This window comes from Carassius auratus, chromosome 1 (genome assembly GCF_003368295.1).
Source record: "Carassius auratus strain Wakin chromosome 1, ASM336829v1, whole genome shotgun sequence".
Classification (NCBI taxonomy): Eukaryota; Metazoa; Chordata; class Actinopteri; order Cypriniformes; family Cyprinidae; genus Carassius; species Carassius auratus.
Window position 1 is genome coordinate 10,263,970 of NC_039243.1, and position 15,612 is coordinate 10,279,581.

Genomic DNA, 15,612 nt, shown 5'->3' on the forward strand with positions numbered 1-15,612 from the left:
TTACTTTTATTACCACATCAAAATTTGCCGTGAAAAGCCTCCAAATAAACATCCAATAATTCAAAGACATAGTATTGTGGCAAATTAGTAATACATTAAGCAGATAGACATTACAAAAAAACCTTCAGAAGCCATTATATCATCAAACATAAGCCATTTAATATAACTGACCTACAGTTCACACAAATCCATTTAGTCAATCTGGTTTAAATAGAAAAATATCCTTGTTTATGCAATTTACATATGGGTCAGAGGGCATGATTATTTGCATTTTATCACATTACTTTAAAAAAATAAAAATAAATAAAAAATAACAAACTGGCAGCCCACAAATAAACAGCGATAAACGTCTGCGCTGCAAACCTAGGATGCTGTGTGACGCTCAAACGGTAGAGACGATTAAAGACATCTCAATCAGACCAGACTCATCGTGACGCCATCACACACACACACACAAACAAACACACACACATATCTTTAAGCACAAGCAGACTAAAGCCAGCACGGCCATTTTTGACCACTCCAACTCCTCACGCTGACCTTTTGAGAAGTGTGTTAATCTGAGTCTGAGAAAGAGAGGCAGAGCAGACATAAAAGATAAGAAAAAGAATGCTTATGACATCATCAATGTTGCGTTTGTGCATTTGATGAGGACACCGGATCACCGGAAATATCAAAGGATGGCTGATTCTGTTTTGCATAATCATGCCTCGTGTCCTTAAACCCTGAGCTTAAACTTCTTTGCAGCCGTTTCCAAAGATCCTGCCCCGGAGCGGTCAGTATTAAAGCTTAGATTAACCCCTGCTTAATAACAGCCGAGCAAATCATCCAATGCCCACAAACACTCAGCCATTAAAACCCCAAAAAATCTTCTGTATTACTAATTTACAAAAAAAAAGCACAGGGAGACCTTAAAGCTTCTTGGTTGTTGCCAACAGGTTTACAAATGGTTCTAATTACAAATTTCGGAAGATGGTTAGCACACATGCATTTTAAATCGCATGTTATATGCTAATCGACCTAAAACTCACGGCACTTGCAGAGATGCAGAGACACTGAAAACAGCTGCTTGTGTGTAAACACAGTGCTGCGCTTCACTTTGAAAAATGCTACCTCTCAAACAATACATTTATCTGATTTCTTTTTTTTTCTTTTTTTTCTTTTGTGATGTATTAAGAGACAGAACTTCTCTGAGAAGGTTTTAGCTGGCTGTTGACAGTATAATTACTGTTAGGCTCATAACACACTAAAGCACAGCACACTAAAACCGGATGAAGTCTGGCCTGCACTACACTGAAACTGGTGTCAAACTTGTGCAGTTCACTCAGAATTCAGCTGGCAATGTAAGGATGTTACATGCTGAGGAGAAGGACAAGAGAGCGTAGCTGCATTTGACAGGGAGCAACCCACTGTGCCATTTCATACTACATTTTTCCAAATCAACCCTTCTATCTCCAGTCTTTAGTTTATTTGTTGATTTCTTCCTCCACAAACAGTGGTTTGTTTTTTTCCCCTTGCCACAGGGGCAGAGAAGAGAAAGACAGGACTGAAAGAGATGGAGCAAAAGAGAGGAGGATAAAATGACAAAGTAGAGGACAAGAGGAAATGCAGCAGAGGGAAACAAACAAAGAGAGACAGAATAGTGGATTTAACGGGAAGGGGGAGGTGGGATGGAGAAGTATGAGAGAGAGAGAGAGAGAGAGAGAGAGAGAGAGAGAGAGAGAGGGAGATGGCCCAGAATAAAGAAAGCACACAGAGCAGATAGACGGTGACAGTCACATTATAGCGGAAGTCTCTGGAACATGTCTGTGGCTGATGGCGATATGCACAAAAGGACAAAAGGCTTTGGTTTACTTGCCTTTATTGACTTGAATTACAAAAATGTGGCTTTATCATTTTATTATTACAAATAATAACAAACAATTAAAGTGACATTTATGAGTCATAATGGTATATTTTGTCATAAAACATTTGCCAAAAAAACCTATGAGCATTTACCGCAAATACTTTGCAATAATAATAATAATCATTATTATTATTATTATTATTATTATTATTATTATTATTATTTTAAAAAATGTTAGCGATAAAGTGCAAAACATTTTTGATTGAATTATAATTTGAAAAAAAGTGTGCCACTAGCCAAATATACTCATGTTTTTTTATAAAATAAAACGTTTAACTAAATACTGTCATATTATCATATTAACTTACAATTTAGTAATTGAATCAGATGTTGAATTATGAACTGCTGGAACTGATTCAGTAGTCTGATTTCCTGAAGAATTGTTCAGACTAATTCACAGGTAAACTCTAGCATTTGTGATTATCTTTGAATGACTCATTAAATTAGCCGGACTAGCCCAGGACTCTCAACACGCTTTTAGCCATCATTATATTTGCACCCTACTGATTCACAATTTTTCTGAGATTTACAACCCCAAATGTCTTTCTCCCAACTGTTACCCTGCATCTCACAAATGATAGACCTATCGAGAATAAATCTCAATGTGGCTGATCTCTACTGAAGGGATTACTCATTATTGGTACGGATGGCTTGTTTTTGCTGAGAGCAGCTCTCTTAAAATAGTCCTGACCACTACTGGTATGCAATGCTATGAAGTCATTACTGACACAGGTGAAGAAAAAAAAAGAAAGAAAAAACCTGCACTGCCTTTCTACTCAACAGTATGTGTACACTTAAGAGCTAAGCTGAACATCCAGGGAAAATAAATTTATTGATAAGACTAACTGAAAATTAATCTTGTTGTTTCTAAACTTGGAATGAGATTTCTAACCTGTGTTGTTATGTGTCACCAGAGAGACAGACCAGGCACAGCACTGGACTGCCACTACAACAAAAGACACATTCCTTATCAGACACATTCTAGAGAACCCTCGTGAAATTCCATCTGGAACGGCAACATATCACCATGACATCATTGTTTGAAATACCACTTGTCTTTCTAATATTTAGAAACATGCAAGAGTGGAAACTCATGGCTAGCAGTCTCTCACTCACTGATACAATATCTCTACATTTAAAGGACTAATGTTTCCAGTTTTCCTGTGCCATTCTTTCTTTATTCTTTCATTAAGTAGGAATGCAAGTACATTTCTGTATAAAACTAATCCAAAACAAATATAAATAATAATAATTCTGAATATTACAGATGTCCTTTCCCTGTCTAAAAGGGCCAATTAAAAAAAAAATATTCTTTTAATCCTGAAATTACAGCTAGAGAAATAGAAATCATACTGTACAATCAGACATTGAAAATAGTGTTTATCGCATACTCTAAATACTCTAAAAGGCCAGAGTCAATTGGATAAACATGTAGCAGGCCAGTCAGACTAACAAGCCCACAGACCAAACTAATGCACAGATTTCTTTTCAAAAGAGGATTCTGAGCAAACTGTCCATCTGATTCACTAATCCTCATTCAGACAGAGAATGAGCTCTGGGCTCTGTTTTGTTTCAGGCTGAGCAGACGCACAGATGCTCCAAAGGCCTGCAGTAACTACCGATATTATCAACAGAGCACTGTCTACAATCTCAGATGAAACGGCAAAAAGAAATAACAACTAGTATCATTCCACTGGTCTTATTTGCTTTGCCTCAAGACAGTCATTATACAGATCCAGAAAAGACTTCTTTGTGATCATTTCTGTTGTGGACAACTTTGCAAGCATTGGACTTAAATGCATCTTCCCCGTCAAAACAGCTACAGCCAGCATGTATTTCCATGCTGGTTTGAGAAGGACTATAAGGTAGGCCACCTTGGTCAAAAAAACAAAATCAAAAAACACATGACAACTGTTTTAAGTAATGTTACTTAAGCAGCAAATCAGCATTGATTGACAACGATTTCTGAAGGGCCGTGTGACACTGAAGCCGGGAGTAATGATGCTGACAATTCATCTGTGCCATTACGGGAATAAATTAAATTAAAAAAAGAAAACAGTTGTTTACAACTGTATTATTATTTGTATTATTATTATCAGTAAATAATTCCAGTCTTGGTGAGCATAAGACAGTTCAAAAACATTAGAATAATTAAATTCCATTAAAAAAAATGAGCATCACAGTTGCATATACCCTATTTAAGATAATCGGCCAGAGACCTGAAACATCACAAAATCGCTTGATGTTACATTACGTAGCTGAAGTATAGTGGTTGTGCAATGCATCAAAAACAGGAGTGAGGCATCCATTAACTTAATTTCTACGTAATGCAATCAGGCACTTGCAGTATAGACATCTCCATTAATTATAATGGGAGAAATCTGATGATGTCATAATGGCCTTTGTATATCTAACCTGTCTGCTCTGACTGGCTGCTATTCTTTTGCTGCTTTGCAAGCACTGATATTTCCTTTAGGACATGCAAATCAAGTTACTTTCTGCTTTACATAACTGCCAATTAAGATCATGATGTAATATGAAAACCTCTCATTACAGGACTATGGCAGTTCAGCTACCTCAGAGACCTGCTGTTTTTAAGAAGCTCAGTCACAATAGATGGTCCCACCACTCTGTTTGTCCCACTCAAACACCCAATTCTCTCTTCACATGTCTGCCTATACCTTTTTCTCTTAAAAAATCCATGCACAAAAGCCCTCAAAACTGCAGTCCTCTCTCTTTCTGTTTACCCAGATTAAGTCAATGCTCAAATTGAGGTTAATACCTAGATAAACACATTCAGTCGTGTAAAACAAGGTCAGGACAAGCAGCTCAGGCTGGAGCTTCCATTTATTTTTGATACTGCTGTAAAAGCGCTGTATCTCATAATGAAATTCCTCTAAAAAAGCTCCTTGCTGAGTGATTCAAGACCGATTCACTGACCACACTGACCATTAGCTTCACATCTCTGTTCCCCTGAAGCCTCAGCCAAGAAACCCTGCATATGTATGTGTATGTCAAGTATACTTCAGTTTGGATAACATTTAACATATTCGTAATGTGTTCAAAATATATTCCATTTGATAGCATACAATTAAGTTCTGTTGCTGAACACTGATGAAGATATTTTGAAAAATGTTGGTAAGTCAATGGGGACCATCAACTGTTTGGTTACCAACATTCTATAAAATATCTCATTTTATGTTCGACAAAACCCACACAGGTTTGATACAGCTTGAGAGTGAGTAAATGATGACAGAATTAAAATTTGTGAGTGGACTATCCCTTTAAATGAAACATCATTAAAACTACACATATGCATACTTTCAAAAGAACTATGAAATATATGCATGTAAATAAAAGAATATATGTATGCAACTTAGTGTTGTCAGTTTAACGCATTAAAAATATTTAATGCAAATTAACACAGGACCAGTGTCCTGACATTTTATCCTACCCGTCAGATTTTACTGCCCGGGTTTACTCCGCATGCGCACATCAATATTGCATTATTTTTCTCATGCTAAACAACGATATTTAATGTATCCTAAGTTGGGGTAGGTGTAGACTTTAATAAAAACGCAATCTAATTGGTAGAAAAGAATATTTATAGTTGATTTCATGTAGCTGTATCCCTTCTAGCTACAACCCCGAATATAAACGTAATTAATGTATTTGCAGTATTGTAAGGGTAGGTTTAGGATTGTGGTAGGTGTAGACATTAATAAACCATAACTTTACAGTAGAATTTTTTGTTGTCGAATTGTACTACCCACTGTTTTAGTGGGAGGTAGGAAAATCTGACAAGGTAGGACAAATCGACAGAACACCGGAGCTAGGGTTGGCCACTCCATTCATTATTTTCTTGACAAGAATATTAGAACAAAGACGCAGATCATATTTATGACCACATCAAATAGGAGACTTTTCAGATGCGCACTCCAACTTCACCTCAGTGCCAGGCGCTAGTCAAACAAGTGTGGAAAAGTTACAGGTGACGAGGAGCTTCAGTAGCTTGACAAAAGAAAGCAGGCACAGCACTGGACTGCCACTATAACAAATGCACATTCCTTATCGGCCCACATTCTAGAGAACCTTCGTGAAATTGCAACTGGAATGGCAACATATCACCATGACATCATTGTTTGAAATTATGTCATTGTTTCCTGGAGCACCCCAGTACTGTCCCCCTTAAAAAACAAAGGAAAGTAGAGAAAATCAATAACTTTTGTAGCTTTAAGGATACATCTATTTTAAATTTGGAATTTAGTGTTTGATCATTTTAAAATTCAATTTCTATAGATTTCCTACTTGCTGAGAAGGGCACAGCTAAATATGAGATTTATTATAATGGGTTTATGTGAAAATTGTCTTAAGTTCACTTAAATGAAAAGTTGTTATTTTTTTTAAGTGTAATAAATGTTCAAATTGAATTTTGACTATTGACAATTATTAAATAAGGGAAAAACAAATCTCAGTTATACTCGCCTTCAGTCGTAAAAAATGCCATTAAACAAATATAAAAATATATACTGTCTTTATGTTGTCTCTATATTAATTTGAAGATTGAATATTAAATTATTGCAATATAAAAGTATATTTAAAAACTTTAATGTTAAGTGTGATTAATCGCGATTACGATTAATTTCAGAATTTTTTTTTTTTTTTTTTTTTTTGAGTGACAGCACTAATGCAAATAACCTGTTGTATGCTTTTGAAGACTTTATGTAAACTATTCCTTCAAGAAAAGACTCTTTATTATAGAGCTCTTTCCATTTTAGATGCCTGTTATAAGCGTCGGCTCTAAATATTACTTTTCTTGTGTGTGTCTTGAAGAGACATAGAGATAAACAGGTTTGAGCTAAATGGATAAGGGAATTTGTCACTTACTGCTCTCTGGTGACAAATGACGTGCACAAGAATTCCAACTTTTTTAGCGTTTCATTGCAAAACAAACTGACAACAGCAGCAATAGTCAAATTACTCTCAGCAGAAATTGCCTCTGGAGCTGAAGCTAATAACGTTCGGGCCAACTATTTCTGGGAAAGGTAAATGGGCACTGACAGCTAATTTCAGCATTTGTGAGGAAAACTGTTCGAGGATTAGTTCACAAAAAAATGACAAATCTTTAATTTACTCATCCTCATGTTGTTTCAAATCCATCTGACTTTCTTTCATATGTGGAACATGAAAGTAGGAATTTTGTAGAGGTAGCTTAACAGCACCATAACAGTGGTTGATATGAAAACAGTACCATAATACTAGCTCATTTTATTTTTCACTGATAAGTAAACTACAGTTGCTACAACCAGATCAGTGATTCATTAAATCGGTTTGAAAATGTATTCTGATTCATTACCAGTCACTTTGCCAGAAGTGAATCAGACAGACAGACAGACAGACAGACAGACGCTGAACCATCAAGACTGCACTGACAAAAGCTAGTGCGGATGTCCAAATCTTCAGTGAATAATGACTTTACTTCTGTTCTGTTCTTTACACAAACTTGACTTCAGAAGACTTGAAACAGTATGCAAAAGTTGTATACAGTGCAAAAAGTATGATAATTTAATTTGAAACGGAACACATTTAAATTTATTAGATGTCAAAATGGAAATCTTGATGCCATTTTCTTGTGCAATACAGTAAATCTGTTTCAACGCACAGGCATATGAGATCTGTCCTTGGGTTGATTACAGACATATTGCATGAAAACGCCAAAGAGAAAAATGGTCTATTTTTGAAGATTAATGTTCAGACATGATGAAACAGGATTGTTGTTTCATTCACTGTGCTAAATTTCCTAGCATACAGAGCAAAAAAAAAAAAAAAAAAAAAAAAAAAAACGTTTGTCTGAAATTGATATTTTGGAGTAGCTGATATTGTTTGAATGCCACAGCTTGGTTTCACATCCGGAAATCAATTCAGAAGGGAATCCTAATAATAATCGGGCAAAGTTTAAAGTGTGCAGTTTTATAGATGTTCTTAAATTACAGGTCACGGTGACTTCTACAGTCCTATTGATTTCCCTCAGTAATAGAACTCAAGCCAGCCAGCCAGGAGGAGGAGTGACCATCTGTCCAATGCTGTGACTGCTGACACCTCAAAAGGAGGTAAATGGGCTCAGCTTGCCCAAACAACATGATGTACAAAGACTGGTGATCACTTCTGTAACTGGGTGCTTTAAATGCTAATAGTGAAGCTAAAACATTAATTGACCCCCTCATAGATTTTGGCTTAGGTAACCACAGTTAATTAAGAAAGTTAATTAATGTTGAAAATCTCAAAGATAGAGGGTCAGGGAAGCATTCGGGGAAAAAAAGAGAGTGAGTAAAGCTAGAGGCAGAGGACATATCTAAAAGACGATGGAGTACAGCTCAGTATAATATACTTTTCCTGCACAAATCGAAGAAGTATCTGTGCTATAGAATTCTCCTCAGGGGTGCTGAGTGTATGAGAAGAAAATGGAGAGGATAAAGTATAAAGTCCAGGAAAGAGGTGGTGGTAGTGTGAGGTGGGGTGACAAGGGCTAGCATTTTCTTGAGTAGACAGACTTTTTTCCTGACTTGAAGCATGAAGTCTGGTAATCATTGCATCCCAATGTGGACAAAGAGAGGGAATGAACCATTTTTGGCATTAAGATTAGTTTTAATTGATACATAAACATAGGTGAAAAACAATGTCTAAAACACTGAGTTGTCCTCTTTCGTAACTTAAAATGCATTCAACCATTTTTGACTATGGGAGTACCATGTGTAGGAAAAAAAGATGGGAGGAAAAATCCTCAAAAAGTACAAAAATTATAACGCAACTGAAAATAGATTTAACTGGATTGTTTTCATAGTTAAGACACTCCGGTGGTCAAATGTGTTTGAACAGCCACAATTATTATTTTTTTTAAATAAAATCATACTAAACTAATATATGATCATTGTGGGACATGATTTAAAAAAGTGCACCAAACCAGGCATTGCAAAATTTGGCAATTGAAAGTTATGGTTGAAAACGCATATGGTATCTTTATCCGTCTAAATCACTTCCTGTCCTGATCATTGGTAATCTGTGTAAGAAACCCATATTACACAGATTACCAGTGATCAGGACAGGAAGCGAATTAGACAGATAAAGAAAACAGATGCGGTTTTTTTGCAAATACATATGTTGTATATACAATTGTGCTATAAATTATAATGGAATAGGATTTAGTAAGATGCAGGGATGTACTAGGATGGAGGGGTAACAAATAAATTTAAGGATATTGCACATTTGTATTGCATAAGTGGGGAACATGAGGTAGATCGCCTGGAGAAACAAACTGATCTTATGCCTGACTGTCCTGGTATTTGTGGCTCTGAAACGCCAGCCAGATGGCAAAAAATTTGGGGTAACTTGGATGTGGGGGTTCCAGAGTGATTTTAAAATAACCAAGTTAACACTCTAAATCTATGCAAAATGTCATTTAAAAAAATATTTAAAAAATAACAAAGACCTTAAACCTTCTGTCTATAATAATAATAATAATTATAATTATAATAATAATTATAATTATTATTATGCCATTTACATTAAATATTATTAGTACAGATCCTAGTGCAAAGGAGGAACCCACAACAAAAAGTCATTATATAAAAGAACGAGAACTGAGGAGGGAAAGAGAGAGAGACTGCAGGATGAGAAAGGAAATGAGTCCTACAACGATTCCTCCATTCCCTCCAGCAGGACGTTGTTTTAAAGCTTGGGTTGGAGAAAGCAGGAGGAACAGATGAAACCAAAGAAGAGAAGGATAATTTGATGCAGTCTAAAAAAGCTTCTGTTGACTAATCACAGTCTCACATGCTCGAAAAAGAAAATGAGAGCAGTTTTACTAGTGCCCTTTAAAAGTCTTCAGGGAGACGCTGGGACAAAACTGGTCAGATCACAAATAATAGCTTTCTGAATGCTAAAGTGAATTGAGAAATAACTTTTGCTTTTCACAAAATAAAATACCCCCAAAAAAACATTAAATAAAGTATCAAATAAATGTGTCAAAAGAGTTCTAAATTACTTTGCATATCAAGTGCTGCTTGCAGTCTATCAGAAATTCAGATTTGTTTGTCTTGCTGAAGTTATGTCTCGCAGCATCATTGGTTCAGTTACTTCTGGAGTGCTGCAGACAGTTTCTCGCAGTCTCCAAACTCAAAGACGCCGCTGTTTGCAAACAAGAAGATCAGAGATGTGTTTTTTTTTTTTTTGCTCAGCATCTCTCAGAAAAACATAGACAGTAAACTGCAGTCTTGTTCTCAGTAAATGCTTATCACTACTTGCAGTGCAGACTTTTAAAAAGCAACTGTGTCTCCAGGTAGACCCTGCCCTTTTGCACTGCCTTCCTAAAATTCTCTGAGCATATGGCTCTCAGAATACCAATCGCAACTGACAGCAATATGCAATATGCACCAATATGCTCAAGATAATACAACATAAATTAAGATAAATAAAGGTAGAGATAAGAGAACAACAATGTCTTAGATCTAGGTCAAGACATTGAGCTTTTTCTGTCTAGTTCATCCTTTGAACAATTTCAACAATACACTTTATAATTACCAGGTTTATGTCCTTCGATCTTTTGCTATGAATCAGTGGAAAGGCACTCCTAACTTTAAACTGTGGCAATAAAAAGTTTCATCAAAGACAATTTCACCTTTTCTTTAAAGTCTTGTCTGAAAAACACTTTATGGGCACATTTATAAGCAGACTTACAAACAGAAAAGCAATTAACTTGTTAATTATTTTGAAACTGCAAACAAATGTTGGTGATAAATCTGTTTAAAATTAACCAAAGACATCCTGACTCCTGAAAATCTGAGCAAATATAGTCTCTGTACATTTGGACATTTGGACATTTACACTACCGTTCAAAAGTTTGGGGTTCTAACGTTTTTAAATGAAGTCTATTACGCTCAACAAGGCTGAATTGATTTGATCAAAAATACAGTCAAACAGCAATATTGACAAAAAAAAAAAGTTTTCCATTTGAATATATTTGAAAATGTATTGTATTAATCTCCCGGCAAAGCTGAATGTTCAGTAGCCATTATTTCAGTCTTCAGTGTCATGTTTCTTCAAAAATCATTATAATATGATGATTTGGAGCTCAAGAAACATTTTTGATTATAATTGCTGAAATGCTGCTTATGGGAACAGTGATACATTTTTACATGATACTTTGATGATTAGAGAGTTTTAAGATAACATAAATCATTTAGAATGAATTGTTTTTTAGTTTAGTTTTTAATGTAAAATTATAAGTGTGTTTACTGTCACTAATTGATTATTTATTATGTGCTTGATGAATAAAAGCATTTATATATATATATATATATATATATATATATATATATATATATATATATATATATATATATATATATATATATATATATAAATAAGTCACACAAAATGCACTTTTATCACAACTTCTTTACATTTTACTATCTTTACTCAACTGCGGTTACACAGTTATTTTGAACAGCATATCTATTTTTTTGTGAAATGTTTTGCTTTAATAAATGTGGCACAGGCTCACATTTCAAGAAAACATTTTCACATTCATACATAAACTGCAGATAAATTCACATACAGACGCAGACCAATTAAGTCGTTTTCAAGTGTGGTTTCGCAAGATGGCAAGCGCTGTATAAATGTTTGCACACATTAGAATCAATACTCTGAACAATGCATGCAAGAATTTTTCCTGTCATTCAGTGCAATGGGCGCGCTGTCTAGCTGGGTTCTTTATCACTGCTTGTTTGTCTTAGCAAACAGAGCCCCTCGCCTGGAGACACCATAGCGACCAGATTCGCTGAGATCACGCACACAGGGCGTCCCAAAGAGCTGACACTGGGCAAATCTGCTCTCCTGGTACTCACTATAAAGCACATTATTTATGTGCAATGCCAGTCTATTTGATTCTGATAACAGCAGCTAAAGAATTCAAACTTATTTGCTTTTGAGTGAATGCAAGAAATTGCTGCTATCTGCCTACTGTACCCAAAACATAATAAACACCGTGCATATAAAATATCTGTGTCATATTACATGAAAACAGACAGCATGTGACTCTTTAAAAGGCTGTTGACTTACAGTGTTGAGAAAAGCCCTGACATGACTGTGGAGGCTGTAATAGCATTGCACACCTCCCTGTCACTCAAATGCTGGACTTCTAAATGCAGCCTCACTGTTGCCCTTTAACCCATAAGGTTTCTACTTACAAATCTATACGGCATGGAAACATCTACACTCGGAGTGAGCAAATAAAACACTGCCATTATGATCAAGGAAGCGGGCCATACAGTCAGCTTCATTGATTAGAATGGGAACATGTTTGTAGCTTTGTTAGCAGTATTAACAGGGTGTTAGAATTTGCTGTTGACTGTGAGGGACAGAGCGAATTAAAATGTTTTGTTGTTACACGGTGACTGAGGGCAATCTAGAAATCCACCTAAGAAATAGCCTGTTTAGGATTTGTATTATGCAATTTGCAATACACAAACCCACTGAATCTCAATGACAACATTTGAGAAAACGTTTCTTTTGAGTTTGAAGAGTGTAGAATGTTAACTATAAATAAATGCAGACTATTTTGATTTCATATGAACATTTTTGCTTGGCTGTTGTGAAGTGTCACGTGCAATAAGAGTTAGGAAACAAGTAAACCATAGATACAGCTGCCATGTTTGGTATATACTGCATAAAATAAAATATATATATTTTTTTAAATCTTTCCTCTTAGATCACCATTGTCTTTCCATTCCAGATGCCTAGCGAAAAAATAAAAAATAAAAAAATCAAATCAAATCAAATAAAAAACACTCAACTAAAATACTTACCAACTATAGTTTTGAAGCTTAAATAACAAATAAATAAATAAATAATAATAACAATAATAACACATGCCGTTTGATTCATTGAGAAATCCTATGAGTAATTTCACTTAGTGGAATAAAGTTGGGATCAAATGAAAAACTCATTATGTATACCTTGGCATATGTTTTAATGATTCACAACTACTGTTTTGGGGCTTATTTTACCATTATAGAATCACAATCACAACATAGAGGTCAGATAAGTTAAACATGCATTGTACATGAAATTTCTAACAGCTTGTCCTTTATTTTACATTCAGATGCTACTCCTGTATTTTATCAATAATTAAACACTGTTTACATTCAATTTAATTATGAACCAAAAAAAGAAGGTCTCAAGGCAAAAGCCCAACTAAACGTGGCCTGTACTTAAAGTGCAATTTTATTTTTTGTATATTATATTTTTTTATGTATTTAATAAAATCTACATCACATACATTACATTTAGTCCTTTTGCAGATGCTTTTATCCAAAGCGACTTACAAGTGAGGACAATGGAAGCAATATAGTCATAGGTTTGGATAGCGTATTTAATTGGCCAATCTGATTCAGGTAAGCAAATTGTGACAATGTGAATAATACAATGACTTTAAGCGAGTTAACTTTTTTAAAGAAATTCCATGTTTTTAAATGAAATTTAAACCAAAGGTCTTCAACCCTGCTCCTGGAGACCCACTGTACTGCAAAGTTTATTTCCAACCTGCTTCAGCACCTGCCTGTGTATTTTCAAGCAATCTTGAGAAGCTTGATTAGTGCTTCAGGTGTGTTTGATTAGCTCTGCAGGACAGTGGGTCCACAAGAACAGGGTTGAATACCTCTGATTTCATACAAACTTACCAACCCTTTAAGCATTTGCCATTTACGTCACTAGCACTGTTAGCTTAATGCAAATTATAAAAAAAATAAATAATAATAAGTAAAGTTTCTAGTTATGACATGTAAACCAACAAAAAAGTGATCCTTCTGATGGCATGCTTCATCGACACACTCCTAGAAACGCAATGGAAAGCACCTAAGCAATTACTGCGTTAATTATAAAGATAACTATAATTATAATTAGTGTCCACACCAACACACAATATCATTCTGTTTATTATAAAAATGAGCCCCAGCTTTGTTAATGTGTTGCTTTAAATGTTCTGAAAGTTATTCCAACCATGTCGTTCCTCAATGTTGCTATAATTAAAGCTGCGATTTGGGTTCTCACAGAATTAGAACAATTAAAATGTTATAGTTACCGTTAAAGTTATCCTTAATGTGAAAGGAACTTAAGTGAGAATATGTGTTTTGACTTGTAAATACTTTTCTTTTCAAGTCAATAATGAATGTCATGTTGAAATATATACAGTTTATATGGGGGGGGGGGGCAGCCTTTTGTGCCACAAGCTTTTGGGTTTTTAAAAAAAAATGTAGAGGGATCTGAAACAAATCCCACAAAAACCAAGACCACCTCCAACTCGCATCCTTCAATTGGAGTATTTGGCATAAATCTGATGACACACAATGCTATGTTTTGTTCTATCTATTTATTCTTTGTTGTTGTTCTTGTTGTTCTTGTTACTTTTAGAAAACCATATCCTCATGATAGTAGGGGGGGAAAGAGCCTATGAAAATCAATTCCATGCAAGCCAAATATCATTCTGTATTAAAAAGAAAATATTCTAACACTGGGTTTCATCCAGCAACAAGAACCGAAAAAATATCTCAATGTCATAAAGTCCAATGTTGTATCTTATTGCAAAACTTGAATATTTACTTCTTAGAAATGATCCTAAACGCCTCTTTCGCCTACCATTTAAATATAAAATCGAACACAACAGTAATTGTACACAAACAATAACGGGACATTAAAGACGGGAGGCGCTCCGACAATGAGGATGGAAGGTGCACAGACCGCGGTTAGTCGAACCAATGCTTTTTATTATTACAGTACACCATGCGTATGCAAAACAACGTTCTTTATCACGCGGATAATATTCTGTTACTATTCTATTAAAAGCAAACCTTTATTTAACCTAATATGAGCTGGTTAGCCGGTATGCTAGCAGGCTGCAGATGGGAGACACTGGCCATCACCTCGGTGCTGGAATAACTGTAGATTTATACAGCTGAGGGATGCATTAGACAGTCGCTTCAGGGGATTTACCTATATATTTTTCATCTGACATCTTATTTTTTTCCTATTTAAATGAGCGCAATAAAGCTCGGGCGCACAAGCCTCGCCTTTCTCACACATTTTAATAACGGTTTGCTTGTTCCAAAGTGGCTTCCATTGATCTCACCTTCAGTGATGACAGTCCCGGTACAGGAACAAAACACTTCCGAGGAAATACGATGGTGTGATTTATTTCCAAACGTACGGCTTTCCTAACCTAGCCAGCAAGTTTAAACAACCCAGAAAATCCGCCGGCTCGCCTCTGAAGTGATGGAAGCAGAATGAATCCACGCGTTGCTGTGGGTATCTAGGAAATGCTCGTCTCTCTGCCGCTCCCTGCCAAATAATGACCCCTCCCACCGAATCCCCAACCACACACACGACAGGTGCTGAGTATGCGCGCTCCCTTCTTGCTAAATAGTGAGCCACGCGTTGGCTTTGTAATGCGCCTGCGCCGTGAGCGCGGGGAAAAAGAGCGCAGCCTGGGATGGGCGGGGCGAAGATGGTGCTGCGCATCTTTGTTGAATAGTGATGCTGAGCTGGAGGATGGAGCGCGTGCCCAGTGACGTATGCTTTTTCAGTTAACCATCGACAGGTAATGTGTATTATTATTATTATTTTCTTATTGAGAAACAGGCCTACTGTGTTTATGA

The 15,612-nt window shown here is 35.8% G+C and overlaps 1 protein-coding gene across 1 annotated transcript in view; it reads right to left on the reverse strand.

The window, feature by feature from the left end:
- The window catches only part of ctnna2 (catenin (cadherin-associated protein), alpha 2), a 392,860-nt gene extending 377,472 nt beyond the window's left edge, over positions 1 to 15,388 (reverse strand). Inside the window, exon 1 of the mRNA XM_026273010.1 lies at positions 15,087 to 15,388. The gene's annotated coding sequence lies outside the window, so the exon portion shown is untranslated. The remainder of the gene's footprint in view (positions 1 to 15,086) is intronic.
- Between the last annotated feature and the right edge of the window lie 224 nt (positions 15,389 to 15,612).